Source organism: Poeciliopsis prolifica, unplaced genomic scaffold (genome assembly GCF_027474105.1).
Source record: "Poeciliopsis prolifica strain line A6 unplaced genomic scaffold, Auburn_PproV2 SCAFFOLD153, whole genome shotgun sequence".
NCBI lineage: Eukaryota > Metazoa > Chordata > Actinopteri > Cyprinodontiformes > Poeciliidae > Poeciliopsis > Poeciliopsis prolifica.
Window position 1 is genome coordinate 27,428 of NW_026562528.1, and position 16,235 is coordinate 43,662.

The 16,235-nt window shown below is 38.0% G+C and overlaps 1 protein-coding gene across 1 annotated transcript in view; it reads left to right on the top strand.

Moving 5' to 3' along the window:
* The window catches only part of LOC129356009 (neuroligin-2-like), a 71,566-nt gene that overhangs the window by 15,824 nt on the left and 39,507 nt on the right, over nt 1-16,235 (top strand).

The window sequence follows — 16,235 nt, forward strand, 5'->3', positions numbered from 1 at the left end:
ACCCTAGGGTCCAACCCACAAGGAAATTGCATGATGGACGACCCAAAGGCCGCCTCGTTTTTCTTCCTAGTAAGTTTGAAGGCCAATCTGTTCTGTGAACATCATGTATTTAAACTGAGCTTAAATACAATATGATATGTTATATAATGTTAGTTAGATATTTCTTAAAACCTTTGCATGTTTCTTGTAACCCTCCGAACGAGGTGCATCTCAAGTTCTGGGACAAACAGTTTGTTTTTGATCTCTATTGCATAATCAAACTGATGCAATATTTATGGCAGTGATGCCTTGCATGCAAATTTCATTCTTCCAATACCAAATGGAAGACCAAATGGAGCAAACCTCCAGAGTTTAACAGGGAAAAGTTAACCCTAGAGTCCTAGAATTCACGTCCATCTTTTATTTTTATCTAAAAACTCTCAGACTTCCTGTAGGGCTCCAAGCCAGTGGTCGTTAAATGAACTTTAAACCAGGTTCAGGCTTTGATTTTGTTGCACACTTGAAGCTGTTTTCTTGTTTACTGCCACCACAAAAAACATAAATTGCTATTCTTTGTATTTATTATTTGCCTTGTGGATACATGCTGTTCCTTTTAATTGTGCTCACAATTATTTTTTTTCTCTTCATTTGTTTCCTCCTGCTCCTTATCTTCTGACCCTTTTCTTGAACCCGAATGTTTCCTCTCTTCAATTTGCTGTAGTTTAATAAGAAAAAAACAAGTTAATTTGGCTTTGGAGAAACAAAGAAAAAGATTACTGTAACTGTGAAAAAGCCAACAAAAATCTGCTAAAAGAAGCAGAAGGAATAAAATATTTCTTCCTCAGCCGGTGAGCCCAGATCCAGATGACATTATTGTGCAGATAAAAGTCTGGAGACCGCTGGCTGCACGCGCTTCTGCAGGAAGTAGAATGTGATCAAAAGGAGGGGAGTTGCCGAACAAATGTAAACATGAAACGTCTGGGTGACTTTGCAGAAACGAGCTGGCTCTAAGTGGGCTTTGAGCAGAGGAGGGTGGTGGAAAATGTAAATTGGAATTGGCAACTCATCTGACAACTTGGCAGAGCTTTCACCCTTTCCTCCGTTCTCAGTATGAGTGTGTTAAATTGAGTGCAGCCCGATATGGGAATAAGATGAGGGGATTTGTTGTTTTTTTCCCTGTTGTTTTTCTTTTTTTTTCGGTTTCTTTTCTGCCTCCTTTTTGGCTGGATTTCAGGTTTTCATCGTTGAATGAGAGTCGCAAGAATTTGCTATTGACAGCCAAATGGAGACAAAGCGTTTTATCGTCCGCGTTAGCCTCCAAACTGCCTAATCTTTTTTTTATATCATGTGAATTCATGATACCTACAAAGCGAACATGACGTGGACCATTTATGTGTCATGTTTCGTACATTTTCGCTTCTTTACACGAGGCAGTGTTCAGAAATGCATTAGAGATACCATGGTTAATGCATGACATGAATACAGCCGACTCCGAGGAGCCACCACTCCTCCGGTGTTATTCATATAGTGTGCAAACCCAGCGTGTGTGAAGAAATTCACAAGCCTTCCAAGAGAAAATCTCGACTCCAAAACCGATTTTGCAGCAGGGGAGCTGCGAGTCATCCCTTCTTACCTCAGAGGAAACTCTGAGAGCGTCGCCTCCGCAGCTGAGACAATGATCATGCGTCCTCTCCATCGTTTACAAGAATTCACGAGTCAAAAATACCAATTCGCAAACTTAAACAACATTTCCTTGTGGGTGATTTTCTGGTTGAGATGGTGTGCATTGGAGGATGATATTACAGTCTATTCTCCTTTTCCTCTTCAGAGATCTCTGCAGCTTATGCCTGAAGTTCCAGGCTTTAGTCAGCCTCACCCTGCAAAGCCTGCCTGTTTGACCTTTGCTTTTGTTTTGCTTGAAAATCTCTCACCTTTATTGGCACACCTGTGCGCCAATATTATTTAAATAGGAACATTTTAGAAACTGAATTTTTTGCTCCATCTTATTCTTAGAGCCATTTGCAGAAATACATGGACCTAAATGTTTATAAAGAGGATTTTCAGAAAGATTCAATCTGTCTGTGAATCTTTTAACTAATTCATTTGTGAAATTGTTAATTTTTTCTGTTGTGTTATTAATGTTTTGACAGGATTCTCTCGTAGAAGAGATTTTTAATCTCAACGATAAAATAAATAATAATACTAATACTACTACTACTACTAATAATAATAGATAAGTTCCATTTTATTTTTTAGCACATTTATTGAGTGATTGTTGTTAAGACTTTTTGAATCTTTTCTTCTTCTTCCACCTCTTCAGCCCACATTTGGAGTTTTCTGTAGGATTTAGGTTTGGAAACTGACCGAAGACGAAAGTTGATCAATTTCTATTTCGATTAAGGTTATGATCTTGCTGAAAAACCCAATATGTTTAATCTTCTTTTAAGTGTGTTATGACTAGAAACTGGACGTAAAATCCTAATGAGAACCAATTTTTAGTGTTCTATAAGAGTTATCTTTGGTGAGGCAGTAGCTTCTCCACCATTTTTAGGATTACCGTAAACATTAGTCCTCCGTTTTCTGGCAACCTTTAGATGTGTCTGTTTCAACGCCCCAGAATCATAAATGGGACTCTGAAGAACTTTACTGCCTGCTGAGGAGGTAATTCAATCATTTCAACTGGTTTCTGGATGGTAAGTCAACTACAAAAACTTGTCTTTTCCAGCAGCCATTCTACAGCGCATACAGCAGTAAAACCAGCTGACCAAATATGCTGGAGCTCACGTGGGTTTCTCGGTGATGGCAAACTCGCCAAATTTGACTTTTACTTGGAAGATTTTTGAAAGGACTTGTTTTAATAAGTATGTGAAATAAGTATTGCCAAACATGTTTTCATTATTGGCTAGAGATGAAATGTGCTAAAATTAAGGTTGGAAGTATTTACAACTGCGAAACATGAATCTAAATGAATGTTTTTTTTGGCGCATGTTTACCAGGAGCATCACATCTGGAGGACTCTCTGCTTTCTCTACCTACCAGCCAGTTCTCCATGGCTTTAAGTTCCTCTTCCATTTATTTCCCTCTTAAGTGTGCAGCAAGTTAAATGAATTTCACAGACAAATGTTTTGTCTGCCAAGGGAGGAAATAAATTTGGCAATTTTTATTCCTCGGTGTCTAATTACTACTTCACTCAGAACTTCTAATCAAAAAAAACAAGTTGTAGTCATCCACCCCCTTGAATATCCGATTAAATTTAATATATCCAACAAGCACGTCCTTGAATCAGCTGCCACTTTTATTTAGATTACTGAGTTCTGCTTCTCATCATCGATGATAATTTAAGTTCTTTCATTTGCACCGTCTTTAAAAATCCTGAATAGTTTACAGAAGCAGAGTTTGGTGGCATCGCGGTTGTTTTTTTAAGGTAGTTGTTACTGGAAACTGCTTAATAAAATCCCGAAAGCGTGTTTTGTCCGTGACGGACGGCTTCGAGTCCTCTTATGAGAAGGAGTGGTCATTTTTAAATGTTTGCAAGGACCTTTAAAAAAAACAAAAAAAACATGCGCAGTTCCCAGAGGTGTATATTTGATGTAACTCGGCGTGACGTGTGAATCTGGTTGCAGTCAGGTCACTCCGCTCTGCAGGCGATTCAGGCTTTCTTTTCTTGCTCTCAGTGCAGCCATCGATCTCTCCGCTTGCCAAAATATATGTGAAGCGCAGCCAAGAGTTTCTGTCTCTCTTTGGGACGACACAGGTCACACGGGTCAGACTTCGGGTGAATATCATTACTGAAGAACAATTCACACTGTTGTGTTTCTGCCTCGGGTTTTATTTGCATGCAAATATACTCAGCTTTAAGAAAATCGACCATTAACTCTCTCTTGTAATAGCAGACGCATATTAATCATTATTGCACCTTGAGAGTAAACAAAGTGCTGGCTTCTCAATAACATATTTTCCCACATATTGTCTTTACCTTCTGACTCCAGACGAGACAAATTCTGTTTATTCACATTTGATTCAGCAAAGGGATTTAAGATGCACACTACATCTTAAATATGTGCTGTAAATATCTCCATATTTACACTGTTCCTCTTCCATTTATTTCCTCTTAAGTGTGCAGCAGTTAAATGAATTTAACTAAACTAATTTAGAAGAAACTTTTCATTTAAACTGTAGCTTGTTTAAAGTCAATAATTTCTTCATATTGATGAATAAGGATTTGTTCCACTTATGTATTAGTAGGAAGGAAAAAATAAGCTCTTATTTCTTGCTGAAAAGTTATGTGCAAAGTTATTTTTTTTTATTATTTCAAAGAATGAAAATTACACAAAAACGTCTTGGTGAGATTTTAGTATTTTTGCAGTGTAGACCTTGTTTTAAGTCAATAATTTATGAATATTGATCAAAAGAAAAAGGTGCTTGTTCCACTGGCAGATTTTTCTCACAGATAAAATTTTTCTCCTAGAAGTGGAAAAGTTTTATTGATATTCAATAATTATTGACTTAACACAACTTAATTATCTTGCTCAAAAGTTACTTGTAAGGTAGTTTAATCTTCTTTTAAGTGTGTTATGACTAGAAACTGGACGTAAAATCCTAATTTTTGTGTTTTTTTCTGCATCTAACCTGCTGAATAAATGAATCCACCGAGCCGGTTCGCTTTATCTTTCTCCACCTTCTTTCTCCGCTCCCTCTCTTCCCGTCCTCTGCATCATGCCATGTTTGGGTCAGGTGGGTTCAGCCCTTCAAGCTGAACAGTCAGCTCCTGCTTTGACAGCTTGTCTGTGTGAATACACCTTCCTCTCTTCGCTGTATCCTCCCTCCACTTTGCCTCGGCCCTTCCTCCAGCTGTGGTCTTCCTCTTCCTCCACCCCTCGCTTCAGTCCGGCCGTTTCAGTCAACTCCTCTTCCTCCCGCTGTAACCCTGTGCTGGCCCTCCATCCATCACGGGTTCCTCCTGTCTTCTCTCATTGCCATGCATATGTCTCAGACCCTAAAAGCTGTCCGTCTGTCTGTGTCTCTAACGGTTCATCTGTCTCTTTCTTTCGTCCCCCGTGCCATGCAGCCCATCACTATCACCCTGCCTCTGTCCCCCATCCATCTCTACCACTCTCCTCTTTTTTTTTTTTTTTTTACCTATTTCTCTGTTTTTTCTACATATTTTCCAAATGAAAAGATCCATTCATGGCCTGGGAATCATTCATCTTCATTTTCCTGCGTTACATGCAGTCCGTCTGTTCATTAATCTTTGGCTCTCGTCTTGTCTTTTTCTCTTTTATCTATCATCTGTCTGTCTCTACATCCAACTCCCACATAATTCTGAAACTTGTCCTCAGATTAATTCCTTCCAGTCCGAAATGTTTTTCCCACTAAATTTACCTGTGGATGTTCATTTGGACTAATGCAGTCAAGAAGCTCCTCCCAGTCGGCATTAGCACAACGCTAGCATTAGTCCACATATAGTTAATCCAGTAATCAGGTTGGTTTTATATTGAAAGTGATTGTTGATCTTCATGCAGTTCACTCTGCAGTGTAACCATAGAACATTTTCCCTATTGAGGCTTGCTAATTGATTTTTAAAGAAGCAGAGTTCTTAATTAAATGACCTAATTCTTAAACTTTAGAGGTTTGGACTCAAATTATGTACTTAAACTGAGTGAGTCACTAATTTATTGACTTTAGACTCAACTTAAAGTTTTTATAAGACTAGATAATAATCAAATGTTCAGGGAAATACTTAATTGCAGTCCTGGGTATAGAGATCTGCTGCCAGTGTCGACATGTGTATGGAATGCCAGAGGTGCCATAAATGTGTGGCCATTTTGTTGGGTGTTGATTCCATTGCAAGTTTTTTTTAAAAAACACAGAGCAACTGAAATGTTTTTTCTAAGGACATAATGTAAGAACAAAAATAAATAAATAAATATATATATTTGTTTCTAAATCTGAGTGGAAAGACATGAGACTTAAAACACAAGAACTTGCTCAAACATCTGCTTCACGGGAGCAGGGATTTTCGCTGATTCATGTGATTCTGTTTTGATTGCATCTTGTTTAATTGTTCCCAATTTAACATTTCTGAATATTCTACCATAGAACTGCAAACAAAATGTGTTGTTATCCAGTTTTAAAGACGTTCTGAGGAGCATTTTGCAATCCGACATGACAGAGACTTTACACAAGCAGCAGCAGGAGCGTCGACTACCTCGTAAGCAGAGATGATGATGAAAATGTTCGCTGCTGAACTGTAACAGAGGAAAACAGACAAAAAGCAAAACACATTTCTCTGTTAAAAGCGAGTCAGTGACATATCACAATATGATCGCTGCACCATTTCCTGGGCTCAAAAAAGCAGTGAAATAATGTCTGCACTCACCCTGAAATAGTTATTTCTCTATTTTTGATACCTTCTGTCGTTGTTACTAAGGTAGCCGCTTCATTTTGGTGATGCTAGTGTTGGGGACAGTCAGGGAAGTTTAAGTTTTCCTGTTCTACACTGACTCACATTAGTGGTTAGTGAGGCCGGTGTCCAGGTTCGCGAAGTCGTTCCCCATTAGCAGCCATTTAGGAGCAGCTTTCTCTTCCTGTTACTGTGAGTGGCAGCGCAGCTGGGCAGCAGAGCCGGGACGACAGGCCAGAGCACATTTTACACCTCGTGTAAAAGCAAACACACCCGCAGCAACGCCGCGTCATGTAAAATCAAACTGATCATTTCAACTGATGGAGATCTGAGTTTTCGATATTTACGTAGCAATCTGTCACTTGTCCCTGTGAAGAAACAGTAAGAGCTGCTTCTGCTGCACAACTCTTTGTTTTATCTACATATTTTCCAAATGAAAAGATTCATTCATAGCCTGTGAATTATTATTCTTCATTTCCCTGCCTTAAATCCAGTCTGTCTCTCTAAAGTCTTACAGAGACCAAAAATCTTCTCCTTTTTGGTGAAGCACAAGATTTTACAGGAGTCATCCAATTATTGCTGATTACCGTTATCACCATTTTGTAATAATAATTTATAATATTGATTAAACGTCTCATATTTGTGGAACCAACTTATTGTTCCCATATTATCAAATGCTGGAAAAATGTCTTGTTTCATTTATAACTAGCGCTTTTTCATCAATATTAAGAAATTATTGACAACATTTTCATGTTTCTGTCTGAAAAGTCACTTGTACGTTAGTTTTTTTCTTATTTCAGGTATTATAAAATATTTACTCTAAAACTAGACCAAATAATACTTGGTAACAGTTTGTGTTTTTTCAGTGTAGCCTCCATATTCCATGCCTGAAGTTTATTAATAGGTTTCATCTTCTTTCTCTTTGGTGTTTTTACGGATTGTTTTGTACAACAACCATTAAGGAAAACACTGAATAATCCCCCAGAGGAAGTCTCATGGTGTTATTGACAGCCAACACTATCAGGCGGGAACATACAGTTCTTGCCCACATTGAAACTCCCTCCAGATCGATACCATCCAGAGGAGCGTTTGAATCTGGCAGTGTATCTTTTATCTGCTGTTTCTGGGTCAGGTCTCTGGTCTCCGTGTCCTGATGCAGTGGGGATTAAAAGACTCCTATTGTTTTCTGTGACTGTGCTGCTTGGTTTTTTTGTGGGGATATTTTTTGTATTCCTGAAGCTGAAATAGAGTGTGTGTCGTATTAAATATACCGGTGCTATTTTAGACATTTTGATTGATAAGATTTTGATCCGTAAATGTATTTAACACAAATCTTTACCAGGTATTTATGGTCCAGTTTCTAGTACAAATATCTTTGTACATTTGATACGATAAAACTTACAACTTTTCTTGTTTTAAGTCAGTAATTCTTGTTTGTTGCTAAAACCTGCTGGTTCCACAGGCAGATTATTTCACTTATATTACGGAAAAAATGTCTTGTTGTAAGTGACATAATCGGCTGGTGGAACTAGAACTTTTTAATCAAATGTTGAAGAATTATTTACTGAAAACAAGCTCTTATATTTTGCTGAAAAGTTATTTGTAAGTTAGTTTTGTCTTTTGCATTTACACTAGAAACTAGACTGAAATATTTAGCAGTATTTTGAGCATTTTACACATCCTGAATGGATAAGTGGCACTATAGCTGCATGTCTATTACAAATGTGTGCAAAACGTCTTGCTAATGAAGAAAAAACACAATTTCAAAGTTGTTCTGTTTCCATTACATAAGAAACACAATTAAAATCACAAGTGGATACGTTTGTTCAAACGATAAGTAATTAAAAACATCATCCTCCTACCTCTTCCTGTCCTCTTCTTTGTTGTTTTCAGCAGAAGTATTTCCATTGGATTTTTCTGAGCTGCTCTAAAAAAAACTTGAGTTGTTTCTAAATTGTCATGTTTCCATTAAGCGAATTTATTTCCGAATTCCAATTTACGCTATTTTATGGTAAATGGAAGCTTATGATCACTGAGCGATTACCAACCGAATGGAGATGTCAAATGAAGTGGAGAGTCGCAATAAACTGAGTGTCAAATAAAGATTTTCATAAAACGCTGAAGATGTGAACGATGTGAAGTACTCTTGAGAAACTCTATAAGTTTGAGTAGCTTGGTGGTCCTTGAGAAGTTCGAGACATTAGGAGTCCACACAAATGCGAGGCAATACAAAGAGAGGAGACTGTTGGAGTAAGTTATCAGTGAGAGTGATTGCAAAGGGAATGAGCATTGATGAGGGGCGGCACTGAGAGCAGGGGAGTTGAAAAACAAGAAAGTGCGTGCAAAGGATCTGAGCCGACACCACTCGAAAAGACAGATCAACCAAGTGAAAGAGACACCAATCAACACCTCTTGATTGCCTCAGGTGTCCCAAGGGGTGAGAGCAATCTATAGGGAGGCGAAAAGGAACGACGGGAAGCAGGAAAGAAAGATAACCGCTCCGACACTCGTCAAAGAACAGAGAGGAGTGTCACATCCTCTGTCAGCTCATCGACTGCCGGCCACTCGGGGAGTGGGCTGGGACGGTGCAGGGGTCTGATGTGTAGCTTTGTTCACTTCTTGACAGTGAATGTATGTTGTGATGTTCCCTTCCTGAATGCATGCACGAATCAATCTGTCCTTCCATCAATCATTTAGTTGTATACGTGAGTCATTAGCTAAGCTAAATATAGCTCAAAGTATGAAGGAAAGAAGAAGAATCAGATTGTGGGACTTTAGAGTCCTGAGGTAAACTTATGGAAACGGTTTCCTAACCTTTTTTTCTGGTAAATCAGCCAATATTTGTTTATTTTTTCTTACAAATTCAAGGCAATGCTGCTCATCGCATTTTCCATCACAAATGTAGTTCTGAAGCTGACATTTAACAAAAACTACTGGCTTAGGTACAAATACTTCACCATCTGAGGAAAGGTCATTCTGGACGAAGACAGGTTGACCTTGCCTCGCATTAATGTCTGCTGCATGACCACGAAGAAATTAGGTGGAGGTTTTAACCACTGACATGTTCTGGAGAACACAGATAAGGCCCAGAAAGGGAGAAATTAAGGTCAAATGAATGACGGCCTTAAAGACAGAATGAGAAAATTACAGGGATGTTTGAAGAACAAAGGCAGAGAAATCAGCAGATAGGATTACTGACTTGGAGCTGTAACAAGAACATTTTAACAGAACAGGAAACAAATGCTGGATAAAAGAACAGACCTTACAGCAATAACTGAAATCTGCCAAAGGAATGAAACACAAAATGATTTCATTTCCTTCACAACTCGATTAAAGTTTTGTTTTATCTGAGGTTTGATCTAAATTAATATCCAGTAGTACAAAAAATAGACATTTAAGGCATTGATGTTTTATTCAGACTGAAACTTTAAAACAAAAAAAGAAGATAAATGGTGAAGAAACCAACAAGTTTAATAAAACCAGTTAAATAAAGATATATAACAGTTATATAAGACAAAAGTAACCATAGAAAATACAGCTAAGAGTTGGTCAAAATTGGTCTTCTGTGGTCAAAATATTTATTAAATAAACTATTATGGTATTAAATCCTCAAACATTTCTTCCAGATTGTATATGAGGGAAAAAACAAGTCAATTAATACTTTTTGTGATTCTGTTTCTCATCAATCTGTGTTTTCCAGCTAAAATGACCAACTTGCAGCAGATGAGAGGGACCATAACAAACCCAAAATGTTTTGTGAAATATCTCTATTTTAAATAATGCAAGAGCTATAAAAACCACAAACACAGAAAAGGTTCTGCTAGAAAACTAAAGAATCAAAAAAATATGTGAAGTTTTCAGTAAAATATTAAACAAATCCAGAAATACTTTAAAACTTTACAAACAGACTTATCAGAATTAAATCATCAGCTTTTTATGAGCTTATCGTCAAGATATAAACGACCATATTTATTATTATATGACCAAATGGCTTCATTTTGTGTTACAGATTTCTTGTTTATATCAGAGAATTAAATTGCTAATTGAGTTACGATTCTTTTTATCCAGTAGCTGGTTGCAGCTGAGTCTGTCGCTGTAACCAATTTTGCTGGACGATAAATTGCCCCAGAAGTTATCGCGATAAATGATAATATTGTTGTTTCGAGACCATTTTCCAGCGATATAATGTAACGGCATAATGATGCAAGAACATGTTTTCAAAGATCAATAAACTTTAACTTCTAATGAACTGGAAGTAATTATAAATATCCAGAATACACAAATAAAATAACAGACTGAAGAATTTTATCAATCAGTTTTTGGTAGGAAAGAGAGAAGAGAAGAACTATAAATGATGGAAATGATTGAGCTTGTTTTAATTTATCATCCGATAAATTGATTTATTGCGTATTGCAACAGGCCTTGTTGACTCCACAGGAAGTGACCCGGTAGGATCAGCTTCTCGGCAGCTTTAGGGAGAAGTGAAAGCTTCCTTACACTGAAAATCAAACTTTGTGAATCACACAGGCGTGTGTTGAGGAACACGTTTGTACGCTCGGTCTGAGATGAGGTCAAATCCCATTATCCTGCACCGCCATGAAATTATAAAGGCTGAAAGAGTAGGTTTGGGAGCCGTTTCAGTAAATATGCGCACAATCGCATGACTGCCTTTAGCTGCTCTCATGAAGCGCATGCATGCAATGCAATAACCTGAAATAAAGCCGAGAGCTTTAATAGAAGAGAAATAAAATTGCAGAATTTGATGAAGTCTGTTGTGTTTGTAAGAGGCAGCCAGGTGCTTCTGAATCAACGTCCATTTGTTCGTTTTAAGAGCCGGTGGAGTGAAGATTGACCCAATTACGTACCTGCTGATTACCTCGTCCTGGAGGCAAGCACTCAAACAGCATCTCTGTCACGGCGCCTGTGAGGAAGAGACATTCCTATCTCTGGTTCCTCGATCAGCCTTTGATTTCTAGTCACAACAGCCAGGCTGCGAAGGCAGCAACGAAGGAAATCAGCATCCTGCAGCCTCTGTCTGCCGTGTTTATTTGTTTTTCGGCGTTACCTCTTCTCAACGTTGATGACAAACGGTGGAAATTTCGCCAGCTGTTAGTATTCTGCTTTACTTTTATTGAGAAGAAAGGAAGTGAAATCAAGGAGAAGTGCCTCTTTTCTCGTTGTTTCTCCGCGATAGCATTCGTTATAAATAACGATGGAGAAAACTGAGCGATCCGCTCTTAAACATGAATGAAGTTTTGTCCTCGAAAAGAAGCTGCTGTATGAGTTTCTAAGAGAAAACTGAGCAACTTTCAGATGAGAATAAGAAAAAAAAAGATTCTCTGTTTGTACTAGACACCTTTTCCAGTGGCGATGATTAAACATTTCTTGTTTTATCATGTTTTGCACTCAAAGCTCTCTGGTGATTAATTACCTTAAAATAAAAAAGAAAACTAAAACTGTGGGACTTGGATATTAATAAAAAATGTGTGATTTATGACAAAAAGAGCTTCATCATCTCTGAACTAATGAAGCATCGATTGATTCCTCAGTTTCCCTTGACTGACTGATCAGCAGCCCTAATTCTTTTTTGATCATTACTTTTATCACATATTGTAGCCTGTAAATTCATCAAAAACATTATTTGATGCTTTTTATTAGTGTTCAGTGAAAAACTAAAAGGTTAGAGGTCAACACTTTGATGTACAAAGGAAGAGCATCTACATAAACAACCGCCTCCATCTAAATGGATGTTACATGACTGAGTTTGTATTTGTAACAGTCATAATAATCAAAACTTGTGGCTACAAATAAGTAATGCTCAGGCACCTTTGAAATATTTAGTTACATAAATTTTTTTAAATATGAAACTTGATGAAACCCAATTTGGAAAAGCAAAAGCCATCCCATGTTCATGTAAATTAATCTGATGGTACGCTATGCAGACGCTCGGTCTGCACTCATCAAGATTCCCTCAATTCAGCAAGCAGGACGACAGGAAAGTCTGACCTGGAAAGTCTGACCTGTTTAATGTTTCACTTTTCAGTCAGCTCTTATTTATGGAAGAAGAGAAAAAAGATCAAAAAGATTTCAGGACTTTTGGTTCTGTCACACTAGCACACAGTAAATCAACAAAAATAAATATGCAAAACAACAAACACACATATTTTCATGCAAACCACGACATGATATCGCGACAAATACTCGTTACTTTGTTTAGATTGTGATAAAGTGTTTATACATGTCATCATGTATGGAAAGGTAAGAAGGAGCAGCTTCGGAGATAAAAGTTTCCATTGCCAGGTTAGTCCTGAACTAAAACTGATTATCTGTTAATTTGCATCAAACTTTCTGCATGATCACATGAATTTGAGGTAATTCAGTCTCACAGCCTCGTCCATATTGTGTGTTTCAAATCTTGACATTTTAACACAATGTGTCTTCAGAGGAATGGGGTCACACTCTCCGGTTCGAATATATTAGGAATATTTATTTCCTGACCTTTTCTGCCGGTGGAACCAGGGAAGGAATGGATCTTCCCATGGAAACAGCTAATGGCTTGTAATAAACTCCAATCCCCCTTTTCAGTATCAGTCACTCCGACCGGATCACAGGTCTGCTAATGACGCTAACAGAGGAAGTAAAGCCCTGCACGTCTTTAAACTGAACCAACAGTTTACATTGTCACATTATTAATGCCTTCAGTGTCATTTCTCAAAGAGGAATTTGTCAATTTGCTTTCATTTTCTGTGAAACTTTCCTTTAATACAGGAAGTTGGCGCCTGACCTCCTTCCTCGTTGTGTGAGACCTTCAAACCGGCAAGCAGAGGACACTGATTTCATTATCCACTCGGTGTGCATGTTTGTGTGCATGTGTGTGTAAATGTTAATGACATGAGAAATAGAGGGACGGCTAAATGAAAGCTGTGTAAAATGTCAGCTGCACACTGACGTGTGTGCGCGCGTTTTCAATCTATATTATTGCTCTTTTTCTCTCTCTCTCTCCTTCTTGCTCGCTGTCTGTCGCTCATGCTCTCGCTTTGCAATTATAACCTCCATTAATTATGAATCAGGCCCCGGATGAACAGCGGCGTCGCGGCGCTTGCTGCCGATCCGGCCGGGCTGTGTAGGCCCGGCAAATTCCTGAGCTGCTGCCGCCGCCTGCAGAAGCAGCTTTTCTTAATTTTCCATTTATTAAACCGGGTTGCCACCAGTAAGAACTGGGGAGAGGAGGAACTCCGCGTTGCAGGGAGCTATAATTATCCCACATTATTAGTAATGATAACAATATCGCTCAGAGAGTGGAGTTTGTTTGGCCCTTGTCCTCACCAGACAGTTCATTGCAGAAAATACTGTGATGAATTAATAAAGTCTTTCCAGTGCTGACTGGCGTGTTGCATGACCTTCCTCTCACTTCTACTCTCTTCATTTCTCTCCCGTTGTTTCTGTCACTCCTTGTTACTCACTCGGTGCGAAAGCAGCAAGATGGCACCTGAAATGATAAAAAGGTTCAGTTTTAAGAATTGATTTCCAGAAAAATTCACAAATTTACATCTGGTTGATATTTCACACGTCTGATTGTATATTTTGTTCTTGTTTTCCATGTTCTTATTTTGGAATCACATATTTATGCTGAAATATGTGAAACGTGAAATGAAATGACAGAGCAATAGTCATTTTTTAAAATAATATTGTTTTTCTTGGAAATTTGTAATATTTCAAAATGTATTGTAATAGGGTGGTCATTTATTGCATCATTTATCATTTATTGTGATTTTTTATGATAAGAAATGATGAAATATCAGACTTAACAGAAGGGTTGCCACTTTTTCTCCACTCTAACCAATGAAATCACCATAATAAATGACCAAACATGTAAAAATAAAGACACAAACCACATAAATCAGATCATTTGGACCTGCAGACTCGTCGGACTTCCATCTTTCCCCAACTTTAGAGAACACTGTTATTCAGCTCTAAAAAGTCAAAATCTTCCACCGCAAAGTGAAACAAGCTTGAGATTAATTATTCCTGCAGTCCCAAGAGTGGCTGTGCAACCTGTAATGATTTGAAGGGTGAGCCGTGTGCTCGGCGTCTGCAGAAGTGTTTCCTGAATGGTCTCTCTAATCTTCGGTGATTGCAAGGTTGCCGGTGTTTTCAGCGCCGGCCCGTCTCGTTCTGAGCTTCTTGTTCTTTGTGAACTTGATGAAACTTCTCCTAATGAGACATTGCTGTGCTCCCACTTGTAAACTCAATAACTCAGAAAGCCTTTTCCCTCTCGTGGCAGGTCCTCTCATTAGCCCACATTCTGCTGATTTAACTCGGCTTGTTCCTGCATCTTGTCTCCTGGTCTCTGTCTCTGTCTCACTCACTTCCTCAGGCCGTTCGTGTTTTTCTGCGTTTTTGTCATTTAGGCACCTTAGAGCCCTCTCACTTCCCGCAGGCCTGTTCTGGCAGATCTGGAGATAGGAAGACTTGGACAAATTGAGGCGATGAAAGCAATTAGCACATCAAGAAGCTCGTGTCACTTTAGTTATCTGGCTAATGCTCCGTCTCACCCTAAACAAAAGATCATTTATCTTATTGAGGGATACGTGAGAGCTTTTGTAAACACTCCAGCTGTGTTTTATTCACCTATTTTCCCGTCTTAATAGAGGAAGAAGAAGTAAATCTTTTCATCCAGACACATTATGGAAATAATCAGACACCTAGAGCCAGTTCTGTGCTGGGATTATATCGATAAAGGCAAAGCTAGACCAATTCAGATGCTGGAGCGGGTTGATAAAAGAGGCTGTTTGGTTTTCCACAAAATGTCTGCCATCAGATGCTTTGATCTTTCTCTGATCGATTCAGATTTTTGCAGATTGCTGTGCAGATGTAAACAGATGTTTTAGTATAAATAATTTAACCTACAGAACCTGCTTTGACATCTCATCTTGTTGTTACCTGTGTTGCCATTGAAAACAATGATCACATCTTCAAGTAGGATTTTTAAATAAAAGTGTTAAGTAAAAATTTTTTTTACAGAGGTACTGAATAACAAATTGAATTATCATTTAATATTTAAAAATTACATCATCAGATGGAGCAAAACATAAAGTTAAGTGGGAATTTTGGCATTAAGATAGAAATTACAATAATTCATATAAGTAACCAAAAACTAACAAAATCAGACAATTTTTTTTCCTTATCACCAACTTTAGAGAAGATTGTTATTATTCAGCTCTAAAAAGTCAAAATCTTCTTTTTTCCTGTTGATAGAAAACTTAAGAAACTTTAACAAAAACTGAAATTCTGCGTCTGTTTCTGACAGTTTTGGTTAAAACATTTTGTTTTTCAAGCAGTGGGTAGAAAATCCAGATATTTCACTGAAGAAAGAGTAGAAATACTTCATATTTATAAAAGTACAGAGTAGTAAAAATACTCCTAAAAGTAAAAAAGTAACTGAAGTAACTAGTTACTGCAAAACTCTGAAAATTAATATTGAAACAAACAGCAGGAGTTTTTTTTTCCTATCTAGATTTTTCTCTATGAAACTCTAGAAGTTTCATGGAGTCAGATTTAGTTTTTTTGGTGCCAGAATCAGCAGTTCAGCTGCCAGCATGAAAAGATCTGGTGTCAAGTGAGAGTTTCTCCCCGATGGCTGCTTGCAAGTCAACATTGTAATTTTGGAGAGCAAGCCGATCCTCAGAAGGGCCGACATGATCCGTCCAAAGACGGGTTCATGTGGACTGTAAGCACCAACACCAGCAGCGGAACTGAATGTAGCTGCAGTTTTATGTGTGCAGTAAATTCAGGATGGACAGTATTTATTTGTTTGTATAGCACATTTCAGCAACAAGCCAATTTATATGAT